Below are 11405 nucleotides of genomic sequence, written 5' to 3' on the forward strand. Positions count from 1 at the left end.
AGTTTTGTGAATGGCATTCACACATTCACAGCGTACACTACACAACAGCACAAAAGGGTCCTGTTAACAATTAAAACCACAAAAATGCAGCAATATCGCTAAATTATCAAAGACCGAATTATGACTTTTTTCTAAATAAATATGCACATACATATTCCAATATACTCTTAAAGACAGGTTAACATCCTGTGACTGTTCATCATGGGAGACCAAATTATTGCGGAATGTTAGTGTGCTGCATATTTAGAGCGATTGGATAAATAATATTTTATGGGAGTATTTTTTGTAAGAAAGTTAAACTGTAACTTTGAATGCCAATAAGGAAAGAAGCATATGAATAAATAGAGGATCATTTATTTATTTATTTCAGCTTTACTTTCAGCTCTTTTACTTTATTCCCAGCAAGTGGCACATTGCAGATAAAATAAATACAACCACTGTCCCTCCCATGTTATTGTACACTACTTGTCCTGAGAGACATTTGAAATGTACCTCCACATTTTCACTGCACCGTTGACATATTTCATTTATCGTTCATTTTTTTACATTTCAACTGTGTTCTCATCACTTTAACTTTTTCTGAGAAATTTCAGGGTTGTTCACAACAGTTCCACTTGTATTCTCAACTTTTAATCATCCTTTAAATGGAAAAAAAAGGTGTCTTCCTCTTATATTTATTCTCGTTATGTCTGGCTCTTAAACTCTTCCATATTTACAACAATAATTATTACAATGTTTTCCGTCTCATGTTCTTTTCTGTTGGTTTCCTCTTCCGTCTTCTGTCTTCCTCCTCCTCTCTTTCTCCTCCTCTCCTCGCTCTGTGTGTTACTCGGTTGCCAAGTGCTAAGAATCTTGGGAATGCAGGATTGCAATGTTCTGATAAAGTTTGCTTTGTTCCCCAAGTGACCTGAGAGAGAGAGAGAGAGAGAGAGAGAGAGGGAGCGAGAGAGACAAACCGAGAGATTAGTACCCATATGGCCACACACACACACACACACACACACACACACACACACACACACGAGCATCTTGTTATTCTCCGTAAAGACACTGGAGTGTGGAGACATGCATGGGCAGAGATTGAGACGTTCTGTATAGCAGACATACTGTGAATACAGTAACACACAGTCGTGTTCTTGGTGGTAAATAACATATACTGTAGGACAAGTAGCATTCCTGAAGCATTGTCCAAGCTTCCATTAAGCTTATTTACAATAGACTGCCTGGAGTTAAGAGCATTCAGGCAATACAAGACCCAAGAGTCAAGAGCTCTCAAAGCCTCCAGGGATTACTTAAAGAGCAGAGCAGAGATTTACTATTTCATTAGTGTCTCTAAACTCTGATTTTCTTGCACTTTGTACTGAAATGAAAGCAGATTCATCTTTTGATTGTGAGGGCTGAAGAGAATGATAAAATATGCAACATTTAAAACTTTGTTCCGCTTTGATAAGAGAGGAGGAGGTTTAGGATACATTTAAAAAGAGCTATTTATGTGTGAGCACGGTTTGTGGGAACGGTATCATGTTCCAGTTGTTTTGGTACGGATTTACTGAAGGAATAGAGGTTCAACTTGCTCTATGGTTCACCGAGAGCTCTTTTTTCCCTGGTAACACTTAGAAAGGAGAACTACATTTCAAGAGTTTTCCTCCTCTGTACGCAGTGTTTTTTTACCTTTTCCTTCATTTGGTTTAAGCAAAATGCTAAATAAATGCCATAGTTAGATGTGAGATGCTAACCAGCTAATAGGTGAGAGTAAGCAGCTAGTTAGCTTAGCTTAGCACAGAGGCTTTAAAAAAGGGGAAGCGGTTAGCTTGACTCTGTTTAAAGATGGCATCATCTGCTTTAAGTAAGCAAGCTAATTTATCACAAAACACTACTATGCAAAACTACAGTACGGTCTCTCAGAGCTACTAGCTAGTATGGCAAGAGACTTAAATATTTTGTTCATGTTAAGGACTGTTCTGATACACTTTATGAATTGATTAAATTAGAATATGACACTTTAAAGTAACCGCTCAGAAATACCAAATTTAGCCGCATTTTCGTTCAGAAGTCAGACAATCAGAGGGGTCCTGACATTGACTGGTCATCCAGACGTCTCACTCCATTTGAAGTTTATGAGAACTCTAATTTCACTTTTTATCAAAGCTGATATACAGGTTTTTCCCCCGGGGGGGTTTAGAATAATATTTAGTTGAGGGTTGGTAAATGGGAGTTGCTGTGGGAAAAGTTAGTGGCTTCTACAGCTGAAAGACAACGTACAGTAACACTGTAACCACTTGTTATTCAACTCATTATTTTTGTCACCTGAGAAACTGCAATGGCATGTGACGATGCCAAATATAATTCGGTCAATGGAGATGTCAGATTCAAACGTCTGGGGTCTGGATACTTGGCTGGAAAAAGAAATGGACAAAGTTACTCTGATGTCCACCAGTCTTGTATTTATTTTACTCTAAATTTGACCATTATTAACAAAACAAAAAAATGAACATGCCGTATTAAGAAGACTGGGGACTACTGACTGAGACTATAATATAATAAATTCAGTGTTTGCTTTGGTAAAAATAAACAGAGTAGTAGAGTCATTGTCGTACCTACCTTCGTACATATTTTTGCAACCAGTGGAGTTGCCCCCTGCTGGCTGTTACAGAGAATGCAGTTTTAAGGAACTTTTGTTAAATAAGCTACAGTCTTTGATCAAATGATTTTGCTAACAGTTTGTCAAAACAGGATCAGTGTAACCGATGAGATATGAAATGCTCATCAAACACATCAAATACATATTTTAAATGGAATGACTTTGATCAGTACTGATCCTTTCAAATGTGACCTGATCAGAGCATCTCTCCTGACACATAAAATGACATCTCCAGTTTAAATACCTCAATTACATCCTGTGTGGCAGGTAACGTCAGGGACTCCAAGCTTTGCGCTTCACATTTGATATGGTTGTAACACACACTGGGTAAAAAGCACACTTGTTTTACAGTAGTTTGACACTTTCGTTCTTCGTTAGTGGAAGAGAGGGAGGCAACAGAGGGGGGAAAAGGCATTCCTGTCTTTATCTCAGCACAGGACACACATGTGATTACATGCTCTCCTGCTCTTTCACTTACAACTCTATCACACACACACACACACACTCTCTCTCTCTTTGTCATACACACAGACTTATACAAACACACACACAAAGGCACATTCATGCTCACAAAGACATGCAAAGTCTTACACACACTAGGCTGTCTTTCTCAGTTCTGTCACTCTTTCTGTCTGTCCCTCTCGCTCTCTTTATGTCACACACACACACACACACAGACACAAGCAAAAAGGCCCACTTCAGGTGCCTTTCCGTCATTCACACATTTAATTTAGTTCTGCTTAATGCCAGGTAGAGGTGTGCAATGAGGAGTTTGTATTGTAAACAAATATTGGTAGTGAGACCTGCGTGCGTGCGTGCGTGCGTGCGTGCGTGCGTGCGTGCGTGCGTGCGTGCGTGCGTGCGTGCGTGTGTGTGTGCGTGGTGTTACTTTAAGGAAAAAGACGATGGGAAATGCAACGAGAGAAACAGGAAGTGAGCGTTCGGGTTGGGGGAGCAGGGTCACAAACGGCATGATGGGAGTCCTCCACACTCATTTGCGTGTGAACAAGTAATTAGATGTGTGTGTGTGTGTCTGTTGTGTGTGTGTGTGTGTGTGTGTGTGTGTGTGTGTGTGTGTCTGTTGTGTGTATGCTGAGCTGTGGGAGTGTGTATGAAGGCTAAACAGAAAGGCTGAGTTGTGTTTACATGGTAAATATGTGTGTGTGTGTGTGGGTTGGGAGTTAAGGTTGAGGAATGTCACATGCTGATAAAATGCTTACTGGACAACAAAGCCAGAGAAAGAAAACATGGTGGAAACCATTAACGACACTGGTTACTGCTCAGCACCGAGTCTTTACTGTTACAACGGGAGAATGAAGGCTGCTTACAAACATTACAGTCTATATGAACGGTTTCATAACACCTTACTTCTCCAGTTTTGTGTGTAATACGTTTCTGCAGAAGGTTAGTAACATGACTGGACAGTTGCTTGCATGCTTCTTTTGATAAGTTGAAAAGTTTAAAATCCATAACAAAGAAATATGAGACAGCTGTTGATTCTCCTGGGCCTCCAGAGATAAGAAAAATGCTTTAGGAGGCCACAGTCAATTTGTTGGAGACGATGTGAGTGAGAGTTTGTTTCCATAAAGTACCCTAATACAAACATTTGGCTCAAGGCAAACAGTTAGCGTTGGTGGTAAAAGCTTCAGTGGATGCTTCATGTAAAACAAGACTCTTCTGTATGTTTTGATCAAAATGTTTTGCATTCTGCGTCTTTCAGAACACCAACTGTTCATCTTTGTGAAGTTGTACATTTTCTCCCCATATTTTTATCGTTTATGTTTTTTTTAAAGACATCGAAGTTGCATAAACAGAAAAATAAGTCTCATTTGATTGTAGATCCAAGATGGCGCAGTCACCACTGCATGCCGTCTGTAAAGTTCCCTACAGCGCTGGTGTTCTCTTCTTATTTCATCTTGTCTCAGCGCTGCTAGAGGACAAAGGCAAATAAATTCCACTGTACTTGTATTTAATGCAAATGTGAAAATTAAGGCCCCGTGTCCACCTAGCGGTTTTTTCTTTTTTCATTTGTTTCCGACGAGGAGACAGCATTTGCAGCAGAAAAACAAAGTAGTACCCAGCGTTTCTTTTTTTTGATCGCTCGTTTGTGCAGCTGCTCCGAGCGCTCAAGTTAAAAACGTTCAACTTTCCAGAAAGGGGCTGTTGTCGTCACCAGCGCTCTTTTCCCTGTAGTTTTGCCGCCTGGGGATCGTGTCTTATATCCACATCCTCTTTGCTCCGTGTCTAAACAATCTCAAATATAAAACATGCAGTAAAAAGTAACGGAGCAGAGTCAGTCATCCAGCAGACTGTCAACAGACTGTTGTCATAGAGACAGGACAGAAGTGCAACGCTTTTCTGTCCACGGAAAAAAACACTAAGTGGCCTAGGAATATTGAAATTTGATGTGGATCATTATACAGTTCAATGAAAGTCAATTCTTTAATCAGTTTATGCAATACTATTGGTTGTTGTTTTTCCAGCTGGTAAAATGATCTCATATTGATGATATTCTCTTTGTTCATAGGTGCCGTTTCGTCCACTGGCTGGTTGGCAGTCAGGGCTACTGTAAACATCCTTGACTGGAAGCTGGTGTTAAGTTCTTGGGCTTTCAGTCGGATGTTTGCAGCAGCCAACTGCTAGTACCATCGCTACCCTTCACCTGCTGCGTACTCTCCTACAGAGTGTGATGTGCCCACACACACACACACAGCTGTAAGTAAAGTGACTGCTTGAGAGGCTGTAAAAGAATTGTACGATATAACGAGATAACCAGGTTAAAGGAAAATGGTGGATTCATATAAGTTTTCATTTGTAAAGCTTTTGCCATCCGTTTTATGACTAAAACATTAAAGGAAGAATGTGCAACCTTTTGATCCAGTAGATGTCGGCCTTGAGCACCAGCATGAAACCAAAACAAACTGCTTTTTGGCCACACCGCCGTCAGACTACGCCACCTCCAACCCCACTCCCTTCGCCCTTGCTAGGAGGAGTTAAGCTCAAGCGGTGGACAAAATGGTCCTTGTGCTCGAGCTGCAATTGCCTGTGTCCTGCATTGTTGTGTTAGCATGCTAATGTTAGCACACATTAATTAGCTCGTAGCTTCACATTGCATGTCAATTGACACAAAATGACCCGTGATCTAAAAATGCTAACGTGACATCCAAATAAGCAGTGAGTATGTTCTTCTTCTTTTCTCTAGTCCTTGACTAAAACAGCTTTATACACAAGGTCGTCCCGTCCATGTAAACATGATGTAAACACGGCTCTGACAACAACACAGCTGACTGGACTCGAGCTTCTCACTCATTGTAGACAGTCATGACTCAGAGAGACATTTACACAGGATATATGATTTCTGCTCTATTTATGTGTACAATGTCGCACATTCTTCCTTTAAAGTAACTGCTTACATCCCAGAACAAGAAAAAACTTCTACAAATGGCTCCAGTGGGACTGTTTCAAATTAGAACAATGCTGTCTAGAGATAAAAACACAAGTTTGTACATTTGTAACATTGTCAATAATGTATAATTAAACAGAAAAACTTGAGTGTGCACAACTAAGGCGGGTCCAGTAGTTCCAAGTGTTTAAAGGGGAAGTCAGACTGAAAGCTACAGTGGTTATTTATGTAGTTAAAGGTGGGGTTTTAATTTCCTTTATTTAGGTTTAAAAAATATGTAGCTTAAAACTCATCTGTTGACTGATTTATTTTCTGCCATAACTTTGAATTTCAAGATAAATTTTGTTGTAGGTTCGTGTTTCTAAACCTTCACAGCCATGATATTCAGGCCAAATAAATGCCGATGGATCAACTGTAGATTTAAAAAAAGTGGAAAACAGGCATATGTTGCATATTAGTGAGCTGTATCTAATCATTGGTGATGATTGAATTCATACCAAGTGTAAATATATTCCAATGGGCCCGAGCTAAAGGAAAAGAAGTGAGATTCCAGGGAGAAATCACAGGCAGTTACAGTCGTCTCTGCTCAGGCCATTTAGTTCCCTGTGGATGGGAGCGGCTCCATCCTCTCCCGAGAGAAGACAACGGGGGAGAAGGGGGGGTGGGTGGGTTGAAAGTAAATAAGGGAGAAGAGTTGAGGAAGAACATGAATGTAGAGATGAAGACAGGGGAGCGGAGACAAAAGAGAACATATTCCTGAATGGTTCAATCAGAATGTTCTATCAGGGTGCGCTGAGGGGAAGTGGGTGTAACGTACACTACAGGACCGCAGACAGGGAAGGAAGGAAGGAAATAAGGAAGGAAGGAAGGAAGGCTTCTAATATTACAGCCTCTCCCTCCCCCACATTCATCATAGCATGAATGAAAACATGCTGTGCTTCTCGCAGTTTCTGTCTAAACAGTCTCAGCGTTCCTTCCTTGGTGCTGGAAAACCCAGAAAATACAGATCAGCTCCCAGGCTCCTCTACATTCAAACCAAGCACTTTATAATGCGGCAGCGTATGTGAGGCTAATGCAGCGTTTATATGGAACTAAATCTGTTGTCAGTTTATTGGAATAGAATAACGCAGCAGATTTGTGGCTCAATCCATCTCAGTAGGAAAAATTCAAATGTTTTGCTTTGAAGAGATATTTGAAATGTGTCATATCTACCTAACTGCATACAAGGTGTTGAAGTTGCCCTTTTGACCTCTGAGCGCCAGGAAGTGTAAACATCCTACACTCTCGGCGTCCGCCCTCTGGTGGCCGGGAGTGGGACTGTTTGCCCTGCCTGCCTCAGGAACTCAACGCACAGCTGTGGAGAAACGTTCAGCTCGATTTCATAATCATGTGCATCAATGGTACTTTTTCATAAAATTCATCCTGTACATTTGGTTATTGTTACTTTAATTTAAATCAAAAAAAGATCACTGTATGAAGCAGGTATATTTTACTTCCATAAAAGCAAATCCTCCATTACAAATCTCATTTTGAATGCATCTCCTTATAAATCTGCAAGAAGAAACATTTGAGGATCATGAAGGCACTCGTTTTAGTTTCAGTCAGTCATTTAAACATTGCTTTAACACTGTTTCAGCATCGAGAAGAGGGTTTTGAATTTAAAGGTGTGACACTAAGGGCGCGCTCACACTAGACAATCCGTACCGTGCCCGAGCACGCTCCACCTCTAAAGTCCTGTTCGTTTGACCAGTGTGAGTGCTCCGTTTCATGCTAAAGCGCGGTACACTTCCTTGGCCCTGGCACAGAAAGATATGTGCTTCAGCACAGTACAGTTTATGCACGAGCACAAGCAACCTTAATGTAATGGTGTATCTGACTAAAATGACTTCAAATAAGCCAATAAGCCAAGTCAATTTTTTTCATGTTAGCCTTCATTTAATACAAAAGTAAAGCTGAACAGATCATTTCACCATGGAGGTTTGTTCTCTTCCTTTAAAGTCCTGAAAAAGAGTTTAAATGTCTGTAATTGAACATAAATAAAGCAACATTTTGCACGTCTTTTTAGAGCCTTTCAGTTTTCTCTGACCACACACAGATTTACATGAAAAAACAGAAACTTTCAGTTTCACATTTTTTTTTCCATGTGGGAGTTTGTGTCTAATTCCTCGGCAGCATTAGAGAGCACATCATCAGTGTTTAAATTAAACTGGCCGACAGCCTGTGTAAATAAAGAATCTATTAAAGTATTAACTGAAGGATTTGTGCGATTCCTCTGACATCCTCGGTTGAACTGCTGGGGAATGCTCGCCATTCTGGACAGGAAGTAGGGAGCGGCACGTCTCTGATTGGACAGTTTCCCTGACCCAGCGACCTCGGTCATGGCTGTCCCACTGGGGCAGGGACACACACAAACACACACATCAGAGTGTGTGACAGGGTCCAGGGAAAGGACAGAGCAGAGGAAATAGGGATAAAAATGATGGAGGAAATGGAAAGACTGTTCAGACAATCTTGTTATTTACACTGAAGGAGAAAATCTACAATAAAGTGATTACAAAAACACTGTTTTGCTCTATCAGTTGTGTGCATGTAAACAGGAGTGTGTGTGTGTGCATTGGTTTTCTTTGGCACCAGGAGGAAAGACGTACAGAGGAAGCTGAAACAGTGGGTGTTTTCTCTCTGTGTGAACTTCCATGTCTGCTTTCTGGAACTAAAAATATACAATCTGTAATAAATTCATAAAGAGGGAGGATGTGGCTGTCTGAAGGAGAAGGATTCAGTTATTTCACATAGTCTATAAACTGTATAAACTCTAAAATCGAGAACAAACACAGACTTACAATTGTTCAAAAGGAATTTTGTTTTAAGCCTTATATAGATGATGCAATTTCTGCTCATGAATACTAGAGGGCACACCAGCTTTGTTTTACACATAGACTGTAAATATTACTGGACGAACCCTGACCCGTCTGTGACATAGGCAGAAAATGAGTCCAATCGACGGCCGCATCCATATTGGATTTGCAGTCTCAACCTAACTTCGGATCAACCTAGCAACAGCAGTAAGGCGGGACCGGCGGGACTTAGCTCCGCCCATTCAGCTCGACGTTAGCAGTCCACTTGACAGCATAGCTAACAGCTAGGCTGCTATCATCAACTATTCCTGCTCGTCCTGAGAAAACTCTACAAACAGTAAGTTAACATTTAACTTTTCTACAACACAGTTAAAACTAATTATATTCAACACAAATATTTAATTAAAGTCTTAAAACTACACTTTTTTAAATATACAATCATGGTTATAAGTTATTTTTCAGAGCAGTTAGACTTTGTCAGTGTTAGCAGAGCAATACATTAACAAAGTTTTATCCATAGACTGTAAATAAATGAGACATCCAGAAGAAATCAATATTACAAAGCATACAGTTCATGTTACTGTTCTGACAAAGAGGAATGTCTGTGTCTTATATTTACTGATGTCAACAGCGATGACGGTGAACATGACAATTGAAAAATAATTATTTAGTATTTATTATAAGACATTTGTTTTCTATTGAACCCCGTGAAGTCATGGAGTCTGTGGACAGTGTCAGCTTCACACCAAAAACTTTAAGTATTAGAAAAAATGGTGTTTAAGACTGGCATCTATTATGATGAGTTGCAGCTACCTTGTTCAATATTATTCCTGCAGATGTGGCTAATAACAAAAAAACACCCTGAGATGTCACATGTAGTTAACTGTACATTTTGTCTTGTCTGAGGCATTAATTGAACACCTTTGTATTTCTCCTATAGACACAGTGTGGATTATTGGTGACTGGTCCATCGAGGTGCCCAGAGAGCTGCAGAGACAGAGGAAGAAACCTGAGCCTCAACAACATCTGTATTTGTTGGTTCTTCTGGGGTGGACTTCAGTTGCTTCTCTTCAACAGCTCGCTGTGAGGGAGGTCTCCCCCGGATGGCCTGAGTGATGTCACCCACAGGCTGAGAGCTGGAGCTGAGACGGGTTTTAAGCCTTTTGACAAACCGTTACACCGCGCCCACCTGTCAAGCTGGTCAGCTACACGCCTTATTGTGAATAATTCTTATCCTTCATCAAATCAAAACTGATGAGTCATCAAAACATTCACCCCCCCGTACAGTGTGTGTCCATCGAGACATGAGCTAATCACACCTATTTGTTTGTTTTGTACCAAGCTGTAAACATGTTAATCTCTGCTGTAAAAACAGACTTTTTTTAATGTTGTTTTTCAGATTAAATAAATATTTCTATATAAATGCACTCCTTTATGTCTACTTATGAGTATACATTTCAGATTTGAAATGACAAGACTAAAATGTGCATTAATGCTCAACTCAATAGCTTAGGGAAGGAAGTCTACTTTTACACAACTTCTTATTCTTTTGATAAATACTAATGTAGTTCATTTCTGAAAGTGGGATGGAACAGAGTCATTGCAAAAATATGCCCTTACACACAGCCCCACTCTTAAATGAAGATACATGGAGAGTAAATAAGATCAATAACTTGTGAATAAAAACACAGTTAAAAATGATTTAGAAATGTAGTCTTCCCTGATCAATATCACATAATATCAACTTCTCCCATCTAAACTGGACAAAGGGTTTTAAAATGGGAAGAAAATAGTTTGATTGCGAGTTGTTTGGAGGAGATCTAGTTTTATTTGAACAGCATGAATACAGTCTTCCAAGGTGCAAACCCTCCTTCTTCTGAAGCTTGTGGAGCTCCTTCATGTACTGCTGTCTTATCTGCTGGCCATCTTCTCTCAGCAGAACTTCAACTGTTGAAAAGTCATTCTGAAGAAGCTCGAGCATGTGACATGGATCCAGGAGAACATGGACTTTTAGTGAGGGGTCTTCAGGGTGACAAAGAAAGAGAGAAAATATCAGTTATTCATTAAATCATTTTTTTTGTTCTCATCTATTTTTCTGTATTCATGTGTGTGTAAGAGTACATTTATAAATCCAACAGTGTACTACCCAGACAACAAAGGTACAGTATTCAGGTAATCAACATCTATTCAAAGTTAAGAAGATAAACCTTATTGTAATCATGCTGTTTTCAGCTCTCTCACTCACACAATGATATTCCACATCAAATGGTCTCAGATTTTGTGTGAGGAAAAATTCAGCAATTTATTGTGGATAGTACTTCATCTTAACATGAAACAAATACAACCTGAATTATTTAAATCATTAACAGGTCCCAACTCTCTGTGCTTTAGTACAGAACATACAGTAACTCATTTATTATTAACATGAGCTCAGTACATGGCTGTATTCTTCAAACTATTTCTTATACTTTATATCTATGTGCTTTATATCTTATTTTCATTCCAT

The 11405-nt window shown here is 39.8% G+C and overlaps 1 long non-coding RNA gene across 1 annotated transcript; it reads right to left on the minus strand.

Moving 5' to 3' along the window:
* Positions 1-768: 768 nt before the first annotated feature.
* On the minus strand, positions 769-3015 carry LOC136180409 (uncharacterized). The gene is made up of 3 exons (XR_010667088.1): positions 2886-3015; positions 2308-2396; positions 769-907 (listed from the first exon to the last, which is right to left on the minus strand). It is a non-coding gene; the product is annotated as an uncharacterized lncRNA (long non-coding RNA).
* Between the last annotated feature and the right edge of the window lie 8390 nt (positions 3016-11405).

This window comes from Labrus bergylta, chromosome 10, assembly GCF_963930695.1.
Source record: "Labrus bergylta chromosome 10, fLabBer1.1, whole genome shotgun sequence".
In the NCBI taxonomy this organism is placed as follows: domain Eukaryota; kingdom Metazoa; phylum Chordata; class Actinopteri; order Labriformes; family Labridae; genus Labrus; species Labrus bergylta.